Source organism: Ranitomeya variabilis, chromosome 6 (assembly GCF_051348905.1).
Source record: "Ranitomeya variabilis isolate aRanVar5 chromosome 6, aRanVar5.hap1, whole genome shotgun sequence".
NCBI lineage: Eukaryota > Metazoa > Chordata > Amphibia > Anura > Dendrobatidae > Ranitomeya > Ranitomeya variabilis.
In genome coordinates this window covers 16,542,310-16,555,905 of record NC_135237.1, presented here as the reverse complement: position 1 = coordinate 16,555,905, position 13,596 = coordinate 16,542,310, and positions in this window count along the sequence as shown.

Genomic DNA, 13,596 nt, shown 5'->3' with positions numbered 1-13,596 from the left:
ACACTAGCAGTAGCCGTGGAATGTTCCTGTCACTCCCTGGACAACTCGTCACAGCCGGAGAACTAGCTACCCCTAAAGGTAGAAACAGGAAAGCTATCTTGCCTCAGAGAAAATCCCCAAAGGATAGGACAGCCCCCCACAAATATTGGCTGTGAGAGGAGAAGGAAATGACATACGTAGTATGAAACAAGATTTAGCAAAGGAGGCCAATTCTAGCTAGATATACAGTAAGGAAAGAAACACTGTGCGGTCAGTAATAAAAACTAGAAAAAGTCCACCGCAGAGATATGCAAAAATCTCCACACCTGACTAAAGGTGTGGAGGGCAAAATCTGCAGCCCAGAGCTTCCAGCTTAGCTAAATAGATACATACTGATAAGCTGGACAAATGAACAAAACATAAATGTGCTGAACAATAAGTCCACAACAAGTGGACTGCAAAAGGACAAGCAAGGACTTAACTTTGCTGAACGGGTCAGAGGGTCAGGCCTCCAGGCAAGAACAATTGGCAACTGGCATTGATTGAGGGATAAAGCCAGACTAAAATAGCCGAGCAGAAAGAAGATCAGTGGAAGCAGCTGCTGATACTAAATCCAAGAAGCAGCTATACCACTCAAAACCACAGGAGGGAGCCTAAGAGCAGAATTCACAAAAGTGCTACTTACAACCACCGGAGGGAGCCCAAGAGCGGAATTCACAACACACCGGGTCATAACAGGTCCCCTCTTGTTATCCTCCTCACACCATTCTCTCTGGGGTACCCTCTTATCTTTCTCACACCCTTCTCTCTGGGGTCCCTTATTATCCTCCTCACACCCTTCTCTCTGGGGTCCCTTATTATCCTCCTGACACTCTCACCTCTCTAGGGTCCCTTATTATCCTTCTCACACCCTCACCTCTCTGGGGTCCCTTCTTTTTATCCTCCTCACACCCTCCTCTTTGGTTCCCCTCTTGTTATCCTCCTCACACACTCCTATCTCTGGTCTCCCTTTTTGTTATCTTCTTCACACCTTCCCCTCTCTGGGGTCCCCTCTTATTATGCTTCTCACACCCTCCTCTCTTTGGTCTCCCCTCTTTTAATCCTCCTCACACCCTCCATTCTCTGGTTTCCACTCGTTACCCTCCTCTCTCTGGGGTCTCCCCCTTGTTATCCTCCTCTTTCTGGTTTCCTCTCTTGTTGCACTATTTACACCCTCCTCTATTTGTTCTCCCCTCTTGTTACCCTCTTCTGACTGGTCTCCCCTTGTTATCCTCCTCTCTGTGATGTCTCCCCTTGTTATCCTCCTCTCTGTGGTGTCTCCCCTTGTTATCCTCCTCTCTCTGGTGTCTCCCCTCTTGTTATCCTCCACTATCTGGTGTCTCCTCTGGTTATGCTCCTCTCTGTGGTGTCTCCCCTTGTTATCCTCCTCTCTGGTGTCTCCTCTTGTTATCCTCCTCTCTGGTGTCTCCCCTTGTTATCCTCTCTCTCTCTGGTTATCCTTCTCTCTGTGGTGTCTCCCCTGGTTATCCTCCTCTCTGTGGTGTCTCCCCTTGTTATCCTCACTCTGGTGTCTCCCCTTGTTATCCTCTCTCTCTCTGGTATCTCCCATTGTTATCCTCCTCTCTCTGGTGTCTCCCCTTGTTATCCTCTCTCTCTGGTGTCTCCCCTTGTTATCCTCCTCTCTCTGGTGTCTCCCCTGGTTATCCTCTCTCTGGTGTCTCCCCTGGTTATCCTCCTCTCTCTGGTGTCTCCCCTGGTTATCCTCCTCTCTCTGGTGTCTCCCCTGGTTATCCTCCTCTCTCTGGTGTCTCCCCTGGTTATCCTCCTCTCTCTGGTGTCTCCCCTGGTTATCCTCCTCTCTCTGGTGTCTCCCCTGGTTATCCTCCTCTCTGTGGTCTCTCCCCTGGTTATCCTCCTCTCTCTGGTGTCTCCCCTGGTTATCCTCTCTCTGGTGTCTCCCCTGGTTATCCTCTCTCTGGTGTCTCCCCTGGTTATCCTCCTCTCTCTGGTGTCTCCCCTGGTTATCCTCCTCTCTCTGGTGTCTCCCCTGGTTATCCTCCTCTCTCTGGTGTCTCCCCTGGTTATCCTCTCTCTGGTGTCTCCCCTGGTTATCCTCCTCTCTGTGGTCTCTCCCCTGGTTATCCTCCTCTCTGTGGTGTCTCCCCTTGTTATCCTCCTCTCTCTGGTCTCCCTTCCTGGTATTCTCCTCACACCCTAGTCTCTGGTCTCCCCTTGTTATTGTCAGGCTCACACCCAAACTGGTTGGCGCGGGCGTGCGGGGATGCGGCCCCACTGGACCACAGACCAGACTACCCTGGAAGGGGCGTAACTAAGTAGCTTCCTTGGTATTCGCTGGAGCCTCTGATGGTGAGGTCAGGTTTGTGCGGCAGGAAGCTACCAGGTACCACTCCAGAGTGGAGTCTGGCTGTGACTGCTGATCCCACCGGGGAACGGAACATAGGCAGGCGGGCACAGCTGGCACTCTGGCAGACAGGCGGGCACAGCTGGGACACAGGCAGGCGGGCACAACAGAGACACTGGCAGGAAGGCACGGCTGGGACACAGGCAGACGGGTACAACAGGGACACTGGCAGGCAGGCACAGCTGGCTCTCTGGTAGGCAGGTACGGCTGGCTGTCTAGCAGGACAGGCGGACAAGGCTGCTACACAGGAAGAACTGGTAGGGACCGGTCGGCAGGTAGGTATTTAAACCAGGTAAGAACCAGTTCAGACAAGAGGGTATTTGAGAAACAGGTAGAGAAAGACCACAAGGAGCAGAGCAAAGCAGAAACGCAGGAGGCGGAGCCAAAAGCAAAGCAGAAACGCAGGAGGCGGAGCCAAGAACAGAATTGCAGGAGGCGGAGCCAAGAACAGAAACGCAGGAGGCAGAGCCAACAGAAATGCAGGAGGTGGAGCCAAGAGCAGGAGGCGGAGCCAAGAACAGAAACGCAGGAGGCGGGGCCTAGAGCAGAGACCCAGGAGGCGGAGCCAAAAGCAGAGACGCAGGAGGCGGAGCAGGGAAGAACCGCAAGGAGCGGAGCCACAGCGCGAGAGCTGAGTGGAGCCGCAGAGCAAAGCCACAGAGTGCAGAGCTGAGAGCAGAGCAAAGCTACAGAGAGCAGAGCCGAGAGCAAGACACAGAGTGCAGAGCCGAGAGCAAGACCATAGAGTGCAGAGCAAGGTCATAGAATGCAGAGCAAGAAGCAAAGCAAGGTCGCAGAGAGCAGAGCTGAAAGCAGAGCAAAGCAAGAGAGAGTGCAGAGCCGAAAGCAGAGCAAAGCAAGACACAGAGTACGCACAGCAGAGAAAGCAAACCAAGCCAGGGATATAACCGAACACAGGAACAGGACTAGACTAAGACAGAGTCAGGAATGGGACAAGGCACAGAGGAACGGGACAAGGCACAGAGACACGGACACAAGCCAGGGTACGACGCTCACTGGGTGGCGGACACAGGACACAAGCCAGGGTACTACGCCCCACTGGGTGGCAAACACAGGACACAGACCAGGGTACAACGCCCCACTGGGTGGCGGACACAAGAGTCATAGAGACAGGGCCTGGCACCTCAGCAGCTAAGAACTGACTGAGGGAGTAAGTTGCACAGGGCCCCACCAATGGGTGGGGAAGTCTTAAATACAGGAAGACTCATGGCTATTGGCCGGGGCCACCTTAGCAAGGTGCACACAGACTCAATAAGACACATGAACTGCGGGCGCCGCCTCCCTATGCACACAGACAGAGCATGCACAGAACAAGCAGCAGACATGAGGCACACAGCATGGAGCTGGCAGCAGAGAGAAGTCACAACAAGGCCCAGAGAAGTGAGTTTGAGTGTAATGCAGGTGGGGGATGGGAGGCCATGCAGTGATGCCAGCAGGGTTGTTAGTTATCCTCCTCTCTGTGGTGTCTCCCCTTGTTATCCCCCTCTCTCTGGTCTCCCTTCCTGTGTTCTCACACCCTCCTCTCTGGGGTCTCCCCCTTGTTATCCTACTCTCTCTATGGTGTCTCCCCTTGTTATCCTCCTCTCTGGTGTCTCCCATTGTTATCCTCCTCTCTCGTCTCCCTTCCTAGTGTTCTCCTCACACCCTCCTCTCTGGTGTCTCTCCTTGTTATCCTCCTCTCTCGTCTCCTCCTTGGTATCCTTCTCTCTGGTCTCCTTTCCTTGTATTCTCCTCACACTCTCCTCTCTGGGGTCTCCCCTTCTTATCCTCCACTCTCTGGTGTCTCCCCTTGCTATCCTCCTCTCTGGTTTCCTTTCCTGATATTCTCCTCACACCCTCCTCTCTGGTCTCCCCCTTGTTATCCTCCTATCTCTGGTGTCCCCCCTTGTTATCCTCCTCTCTATGGATCTCCCCCTTGTTATCCTCTCTGGGTAATCCCCATTGTTATCCTCCTCTCTCTGGGTTCTCCCCCTTGTTATCCTCCTCTCTCTGGTGTCCCCCTTGTTATCATCCTCTCTCTGGTGTCTCCCCCTTGTTATCCTCCTCACTCTGGGTTCTCCCCATAGTTATCCTCCTCTCTCTGGGGGTCTCCCCTTGTTATCCTCCTCTCTATGGTGTCTCCCCTTGTTACCCTCCTCTCTCTGGGTTCTCCCCATTGTTATCCTCCTCTCTCTGGGGGTCTGCCCTTGTTATCCTCCTCTCTCTGGTGTCCCCCCCTTGTTACCCTCCTCTCTCTGGGTTCTCCCCCTTGTTATCCTCTTCTCTCTGGGGTCTCCCCTTTGTTATCCTCCTCTCTCTGGGGTCTCCCCTTGTTATCCTTGTCACGATCCCTTAGCCGCTGCCACCAATTGGTCACGAAATCCACAGAGATTCCTGACCACTTCCACCAATATGTCACGGATTGGGGTGACTTTAGACCAACAGACGGCTATCACATGTGCAGGGGGCTTATCTTAGTTATCCCTCCACTGCCACAATGTGATGAAAAAACACACACAAGGCTAGGGACCTCTTAGTTTACAGCAGGGGCTTATTTTAGGTATCCCACTGCTCTTCAATATACCACGACTGCAGGGATTTTTGTGTATCCCGCTTACAGTTCCCCTTAAACCTTGCAGCTCTCTGGCGCCCCCCTTTCTATTAGGTCAGGTTAGGTACTGCACCTAGGGTAATTAGTCGCCAGAAAGGCTGCCTGCTATGTACTGGCTATTGGGCACGCTGCAGCGACGCGATAAACTACTCCAGCTCAGGCAGGAACAATAATTATCAAGCCGCAATCGCTACAACACCCAAAGGCCTGCACACGGTAGTGCCGCCACCAGCTTCGATTACACGGGTCCGAAGCTAACCCAAAACAGTAGCGTAATTCCCTCCAGAGACAGGGTACGGTTTAGGGCAGGAAGAACGAACTAGTGTTAAATATTATACCCCATAAATGATTTTTAGGCAGTGTTTATAAAAAGTTATTTTACAAGGATGTTCAGGGCCGTATTTGCCATTAGGCACTGGAGGGCAGGTGCCTGGGGTGGCAGCATGCTGGGGGGGGCGGCACCAGAGCAAGGTGTTTTTTTTTTTTTTTTTTATTTTAGTTCGGGTTCTTAGTCTGGGGTCGGCTCGCCCACCCACCTCGGCTCGCCCACCCCCCTCGGCTCAGTCAGTCTTCAGAGCGGAGATGTTGCAGGGACGAGTCATGTGACCAGCCTGTGTCACGTGGTTCCTAGTTCTCCTCAACACCTAGCAGGAGCTTCTCCGGTTCACTGCAGATGCAGCCAGGCTCCCTGCTCTGCAGAGTGACCTCCAGCAGGTCAGTGCTGTGTGTCCGGTCTGGCTCCTCAGTCTGCTGCAGCTGGTGTGGGGGAAGGAGGGCAGACTTTACAACTTGTTTTACTTATTAGAATGGGAGGCAGACTTTGTGCTGGGAGTTTTAGAAGCTACAGGTGGGATATGCAGCCCCCAGTCTCTGGGGCAGGGGTTACTTACTAGCTTATAGCTGTGCAGCTTCAGTGGAACTACAGGTCCCAGCACACACTGCAGAGCCAAAGCTTAGTGGATGGTGCAAATCGGCTCCATGCATTAGAAACCTAGTGAGAAGCCTATGGTCTTATTAAAGGTAACACAGAATTACTACACAATGTGACTGATCTCCAGGTGTCAAGACTTGTGCAAAATTGTTACTAGGAGACCGGACAGCGGCGGCATCAGTATGGATGTAGCGGAGCAGAGGCGGCATCAGTATGGATGTAGCGGAGCAGAGGCGGCATCAGTATGGATGTAGCAGAGCAGAGGCGGCATCAGTATGGATGTAGCGGAGCAGAGGCGGCATCAGTATGGATGTAGCGGAGCAGAGGCGGCATCAGTATGGATGTAGCGGAGCAGAGGCGGCATCAGTATGGATGTAGCGGAGCAGAGGCGGCATCAGTATGGATGTAGCGGAGCAGAGGCGGCATCAGTATGGATGTAGCGGAGCAGAGGCGGCATCAGTATGGATGTAGCGGAGCAGAGGCGGCATCAGTATGGATGTAGCGGAGCAGAAGCGGCATCAGTATGGATGTAGCGGAGCAGAAGCGGCATCAGTATGGATGTAGCGGAGCAGAGGCGGCATCAGTATGGATGTAGCGGAGCAGAGGCGGCATCAGTATGGATGTAGCGGAGCAGAGGCGGCATCAGTATGGATGTAGCGGAGCAGAGGCGGCATCAGTATGGATGTAGCGGAGCAGAGGCGGCATCAGTATTGATGTAGCGGAGCAGAGGCGGCATCAGTATGGATGTAGCGGAGCAGAGGCGGCATCAGTATGGATGTAGCGGAGCAGAGGCGGCATCAGTATGGATGTAGCGGAGCAGAGGCTGCATCAGTATGGACGTAGCAGAGCTGACGGAGTCGTGTGTTATCTGGGGGAATCGTACTATTGTGGTTTCTTATATACCACATTTATTGGGCATCAGACGCCTCTGCTCACATTACGTCTTGTACTAATGTCCCATCATGCTCCTCTGCTCACATTACGTCTTGTACTAATGTCCCATCATGCTCCTCTGCGATGTTCTGACATAACCCCGGAGGCTGCTGGTCTAATACACAGCACATACAGGGCAGCATGACCGCTTCAGCTCTGCTACATCTGATGGTTTACAGTTATGTGCAGCTATCCACCTCTGATGTGTCCCATCTCCCCCCTCTAAAAGAGGACGGGGCTCAGCAGTTAGTGGAACTACAAGTCTAAGAATCTCCTTTATCAACACAATGGGACTTGTTTGATTATATTAACCCCCTCATGACTGGAGCTTTTTTCGTTTTCCACTCCCCTTCTTCCCAAAGCGATAACTTTTTTACTTTTCCGTCAATATGGCCATGTGAGGGCTTATTTTTTGTGGGACCAGTTGTACATTTGAAAGACACCATTGGTTTTACCATATTGTGTACTCGAAAATGGGGGGAAAAAAAAGTCCATGTGCAGTGAAATTGCAAAAGTGTTATCTCACCAAGAATTTGCGCCATTTTCCGAGACCCGTAGCGTCTCCATTTTTCATAATCTGGGGTCGGGTGAGGGCATATTTTTTGCGTGCCGAGCTGACGTTTTCAGTGATACCACATTTGTGCAGATACAATCTTTTTATCGCCCATTATTGCATTTTAATGCAATGTCGCGGCAACCAGAAAAAGTAATTCTTGTGTTTTGATTTTCTTTTTTTTCCGCTATGCTGTTTAGTGATCGGTTTAATTCATTTTTTTTTTTTATTGATAGATCGGGTGATTCTGAACACAGCATTACCAAATATGTGTAAGTTTGATTTTTATTTTTATTTGGGTGAAAGGGGGTGATTTAAACTTTTATGTTTTTTTATTTTTAAACACTTTTTTTTTTAAACTTTTGACATGCTTCAGTAGACTCCATGGGAGTCTAGAAGCTGGCATAGCCTGATCGGCTCTGCTGCATAAAGGTGATGCATAGATCGCTCCTATGTAGTAGAATTACAGCATTGCTATGAGCGCCGACCACACGGTGGCACTTATAGCAATCCAGCATCAACAACCATAGAGGTCTCAAGGATACCTGAGGTTGTTATGGCAACGCAGCGCTGACCCCCGATCACGTGACGGGGGTCAGCGCTGCAAGTATTTATGGCTGCGTGACGGAAGCTCTAGTTAAATGACCACTGTCAGCACGAAAAAAAATAAAAATATAGAGCTACATGGGCATATACATAGATTTGGCCTCATTCATTCCCTATGGGACTTGCGGACATGTGCAGCACTTGCGGTTTTGCACTTTTGGTGAGACAAAAAAATACCGCTAGCAGCGTTTTTTTTCCATTGCTGCAAGTACCGCATTTGCAGGATCACAGCAAAACCGCAAGTGCCGCACATGTCTGCAAGTCCCATAGGGAATGAATGAGGCCAAACGCAGTGTTACCGTAAGTGATCCGTTATGCGGCAGATCCGGCAGTTTTTCCGCAAAAATCGCTGATGTGAAAGTAGCGTAAGTCACTGCCGACAGTCTCTGCATTAGTCATACTCACCAATGGGGGAGGCAGCACGAAAAGTGCCTATGGCAGCATAAACTTTAAATACGGCCCTGAGGATGTTACAAATGAGACAATTGCAAATATGTACAAGGTAATTATAACATAAAGGGGATTAAAGGAGAAAAGATAACACTCACATATTCTCAGTTCCTTGCATTGCAGGCAACCATACGTCCCAGCTCATTGGACGTGCTCAGGGCTCTCCAGGAAAAGACAAGAAGACTCAGCTGGGGATCTGGGCAGACAGTTATAGCTGGAGCCTGTAACATCCCAGAAAGGGGTTGGATCACCTTGTCCCTCCTACCTCTTCAGTTAACTAACTTTTCCCTAACCTATATCTAATTTCTATAACTCCGCTACAAAACGTGTCATAGTCATAACAAACCCAGCATTCATCTCGGATTAACGTGAGCATTCTAATGAGATCAAATATGTCCTATCTGGGATACATATTTACCGAGAAATCCCTACTTCTTTACCAGATGGAGTTAGACGCCCGTGTTTAGAGTGATGGGTAGATCCATCGAGGGAGAATAAGAATATATATTTTCGTGTTCTTAACGTAAACGGTTTGCGTAATATCTTACAAAAAATAAACAAAGAACTTCCATGTGTTCTAGAGACTTAGAATCCAGTTCTTGCTGGAGGAAGATTCTAACCTGGTCGTAAAAATTCCTTTAGGCAATAAAATGCTCTTCCCCCATGTACATTGGCAAGGCAGCTCTTGGCTGAGTGAAAGGGAAGGGGGGCTTTTTATCCCACAGCTTGCTAACAAGAGAAACTACTTATATGATATTTCATACCATATTGTGACACCTCCCCCTTTTGGTGTGCGCTAGGGAGGTAGAACCCCACGGTATGCCTCCATGCGCACCTCAGTGGGTTCACCCTGGCGGGACAGTCCATCTGCATTCCCATGCTCTTTGCTCGCTTTGTGTTTAATGAAGTCAAATTGCTGAAGGGCAAGGCTCCAGCGCAGCAACCTGCCGTTGGTTCCGCACATGGCGTTTAGCCAGCGCAGAGGGTCGTGGTCGGTCACCGCAGTGAAGGTGCGACTGTACAAGTAGGGCTGCAAGCGCTGCAGGGCCCAGACTATGGCCAGGCACTCCTTCTCGATGGTGGAGTAGGCCACTTCCCTCGGCAAAAGTTTCCGGCTCAGGTACAACACGGGGTGCTCTTGGTCCTCCGAGTCAACCTGGCTGAGCACAGCACCGAGGCCAAACTCGCTGGCGTCAGTCTGTACCAAGAACGGTCGACTGCTTTCAACACAGGGGCGTTGCACAGTGCAGTTTTCAACGCCTGGAAGGCCCCCTCACAGCCATCTGTCCAGTTGACGATGTGGGGTAGCTTCTTCCTGGTGAGGTCCGTCAAAGGTTTTGCCAGGCTACTATAGTGCTGCACAAAGCGCCTATAGTACCCTGCAGTGCCCAGGAAGGACATCACCTGTTTCTTGGTCCCAGGAGTGGGCCAGTTCACGATCGCGCCCACTTTCTCAGGCTCTGGCTTTAGGGTGCCTCCGCCTACCCAGTGCCCCAGGTAGTGGACCTCCCTCATGCCCATCTGGCACTTTCCCGGCTTGATAGTCAGTCCTGCTCGGTGAATTCGCCTGAGCACCTCCTCGAGATGCTGCAGGTGTTCCCCTCAGGAGGGACTGAAGATGGCAATGTCATCTAAGTACGCCACTGCGTACTTCTCCAGTCCCTGAAGCAGGAGATTGACCATCCGCTGGAAAGTGGCAGGGGCATGCTTCATGCCGAAGGGCATGACCGTGGACTCGTACAGTCCGAAGGGTGTGATAAAGGCGGATTTCTCCTGCGCCTCGGGGCTCAGGGGAATCTGCCAGTATCTTCGACTCAGATCCATTATTGTCAGGTACTTTGCGCCAGCTAACTTCTCAAGCAGCTCCTCGATGCGCGGCATTGGGTGCGCGTCAGAGGCTGTAATGGCGTTGAGCCCCCTGTAGTCCACGCAGAACCGGGTGGTCCGGTCCTTTTTTGGCACGAGCACTACAGGTGAGGCCCACGCGCTCTTTGACCATCGAATCACCCCCAGCTGTAACATCTCATCGATCTCCTGGCGCATAATCTGCTGCACCTGGTCAGAGATTCGATAGGGTGTTCGCCGTAGTGGGGCGTGATTCCCGGTGTCCACCTCGTGGACGGCTAACTCAGTCCTTCCAGGCTGGTTGGAGAACACGACCCGGAAGGGTTCCAGTGTGGTTTGCAACTGCAACCGCTGTGGTTCATCTAGCGAGGAGCTTACCTCCACGTCCTCGATGGACCCACCGGCCTTGGCTTGGGCCAGCATATCCAGGAGGGTGTCTTCCTTCCCGTCTTCGGGCAAGCTGCAGACCGGTAGGACGAAAGGTTCACGTTCGTGATGAGCCTTCATCATGTTGACGTGAAAGGCCTTTCGCCTACCCCGAGCGTGGTCAAGCGTGACCACGTAGGTTACCGGGTTGAGCTGTTGGTGGAGACGTACGGGCCCTCCCAGGCTGCCTGAAGCTTATCCGTTGGTACGGGGACCAGCACCCACACCTTTTGACCCACGTGGTAGGTCCGCTCCCGGGCGTTCTGGTCGTACCAGTGCTTCTGATCAGCCTGAGCCTGCGTCATGCTGTCATGCACCAACTGCGTCAAGGTCTGCATCTTGTCACGGAAGCGCATGGCTCCTCTTCCCAGGATTCTCTTACCAACCCAAGGGGTCCCCAGACTCGCCTGCCTACAGGAGCTCGAAGGGGGAGAACCCTGTCGAGGCCTGCGGAACCTCTCGGTAAGCGACCAGCAGGTGTGGGAGGTACCGCTCCCAGTTGCGCCCTTGAGTCTCAACCAGCATGCGTAGCATCTGTTTGAGGGTACCATTGAAGCGTTCACACAAGCCATTGGTCTGTGGGTGATACGCACTCGATACCAGGTGCTTCACCTGCATTTTCTTACAGAGAGCCTCCATTAGGCGAGACATGAATTGGGTCCCTTGATCAGTGAGCATCTCCCTGGGAAATCCTACACGTGCAAAGATAGCCAACAGGGCATCCGCCACCTTATCTGCCCTAGTTGACGACAGAGCTACTGCCTCTGGGTACCGGGTAGCGTAGTCTACCACAGTAAGAATATATCGCTTTCCAGAGCTGCTGGAGACGGCCAGCGGGCCCACAATGTCCACCGCGATCCTCTGGAAAGGCTCCTCTATCACTGGCAAAGGAATCAGGGGAGCCTTAAGAGAAGGCCCCGCCTTCCCCACTCTTTGACAGGTGACACAGGAGCGGCAGTAGTTTGACACATCTGTCCCCATCTTAGGCCAATAGAAGTGTTGAGACAGCCGGGTCTTTGTTTTGCTGATCCCCAAGTGTCCAGCTAGCGGGATCTCATGGGCAATCCGCAACAACTCACCCCGGAATTGCTGCGGGATGACCAGCTGTCTTTCCCTCAACCACTCCTTTTGTGATTCTCCGGGTACTGTCTCCTGGTACAACCTTCCCCCTTCCCAGAACACCTTCTCCTTATCAGCCTCGGAGAAGCGCGTCCCGGCGAGTTGTCTCAAACTCTCTAGGCTCGCATCTGTGTGCAGAGCGGCCTGAAACTCCTGGCTAGGGGAAGCCAGAAGCGACGTCAGGGTCCCTTCCCCACGGGAACCCTCTTGGACCTGCTCTGGGTCCACCTCTGGTTCAGTCACAGTGATGACTGAGGAGGGTCCGGAAGGCAGTTATCTGCGTTCCGGGCACTCTGACTGCGGGTGACAGCAGCTACGTAGGCTGTCTCCCCAGGGATTTCTACAGACCCAGCAGCCGACGCTGCTATGGGCTCTACCTCCCCATCCACCCCCATTACCTCAGGAGCATTGCTACTTATGGGCCAGTTACCTTCCTCGGTGGCACTGGTCAATTGCATGGCATCACCTTCCTCACGGTTCCCATGTATCTCCCCATTTCCGGTAGCACCGACACTTGCCCCTGCTAGGGGTTCCTCAGCCGTCTCACTCCGCAGAGCGACGTGGCTGAGCACTCCTGTACCTACGGACACATCAACTTTCACAGAAACATCATGATCAGGTACAGTTGGCACAGGTACAACATTTTCACCATCAATCCTAGGGAAAAAATGGTTATCAGATGCATCAGTACAAGATAAAGCATGGTCAGGTAACACATGCGATTTCCCATCATCAACATCGGGGTTAACGTTACCATTATTAGCAGATTGGGGAGGGGTGTCAGTGACGTAGTATGCAACCAACCTCCCCAAATCAGTCCCCAACAAAACATCAGTGGGCAAATTATCAGACAGCCCCACTTCCTTCACCCCGCTCCCAGCACCCCAATCAATATAAACCCGGGCCATCGGTAAGGGACAGCTGATGCCCCCAATCCCAGTGACAGTTAGGGTTTTCCCCGGAATGATTTCTTCAGGGGCCGCCAGTTCGGGTCGGATGATGGTTCGTTCAGCCCCGGTGTCCTTGAGGCCTGTAGCAACATGACCTCCCACAGTGACGTGCTGTACGTTATCACACACCCTCCCAACCACACCACCCACCAAAAGAACTGCTGCATTAGGCCATGTTCACACGCTGCGGTTTTTACCGCGGAACCGCCGCGATTTTGATGCTGCGGGTCCGCAGCAGTTTCCATAGCGTTTACATTAACATGTAAACCCTATGGAAACCGCAAACCGCAGTGCACATGCTGCGGGAAAAACCGCGCAGAAACGTAGCGGTTTACAACCCGCAGCATGTCACTTCTTTGTGCAGAATCGCTGCGATTCTGCACCCATAGGAATGCATTGAACCGCTTACTTCCCGCATGGGGCTGTGCCCACGTTGCGGGAAGTAAGCGGATAATGTGCGGGTGGTACCCGGGGTGGAGAGGAGACTCTCCTCCAGGCCCTGGGAACCATAAAATAGTGTAAAAAAAAGAATTAAAATAAAAAATGAAGCTATACCCACCTCTCAGCGCTGCCCGCGGCCGTCCGGTCTCAGTTGCTGTGCCGAACAGGACCTGTGGTGACGTCGCGGTCACATGACCGTGATGACGCCGCGGTCACATGACCGTGACGTCACGAAGGTCCTTGTCGGCACAGCCGCTTGCAGCGCCGGGGAGATCGCGACGTCAGAGGGTGAGTATAGCCAATTTTTATTATTTTTTACATTACTATTGA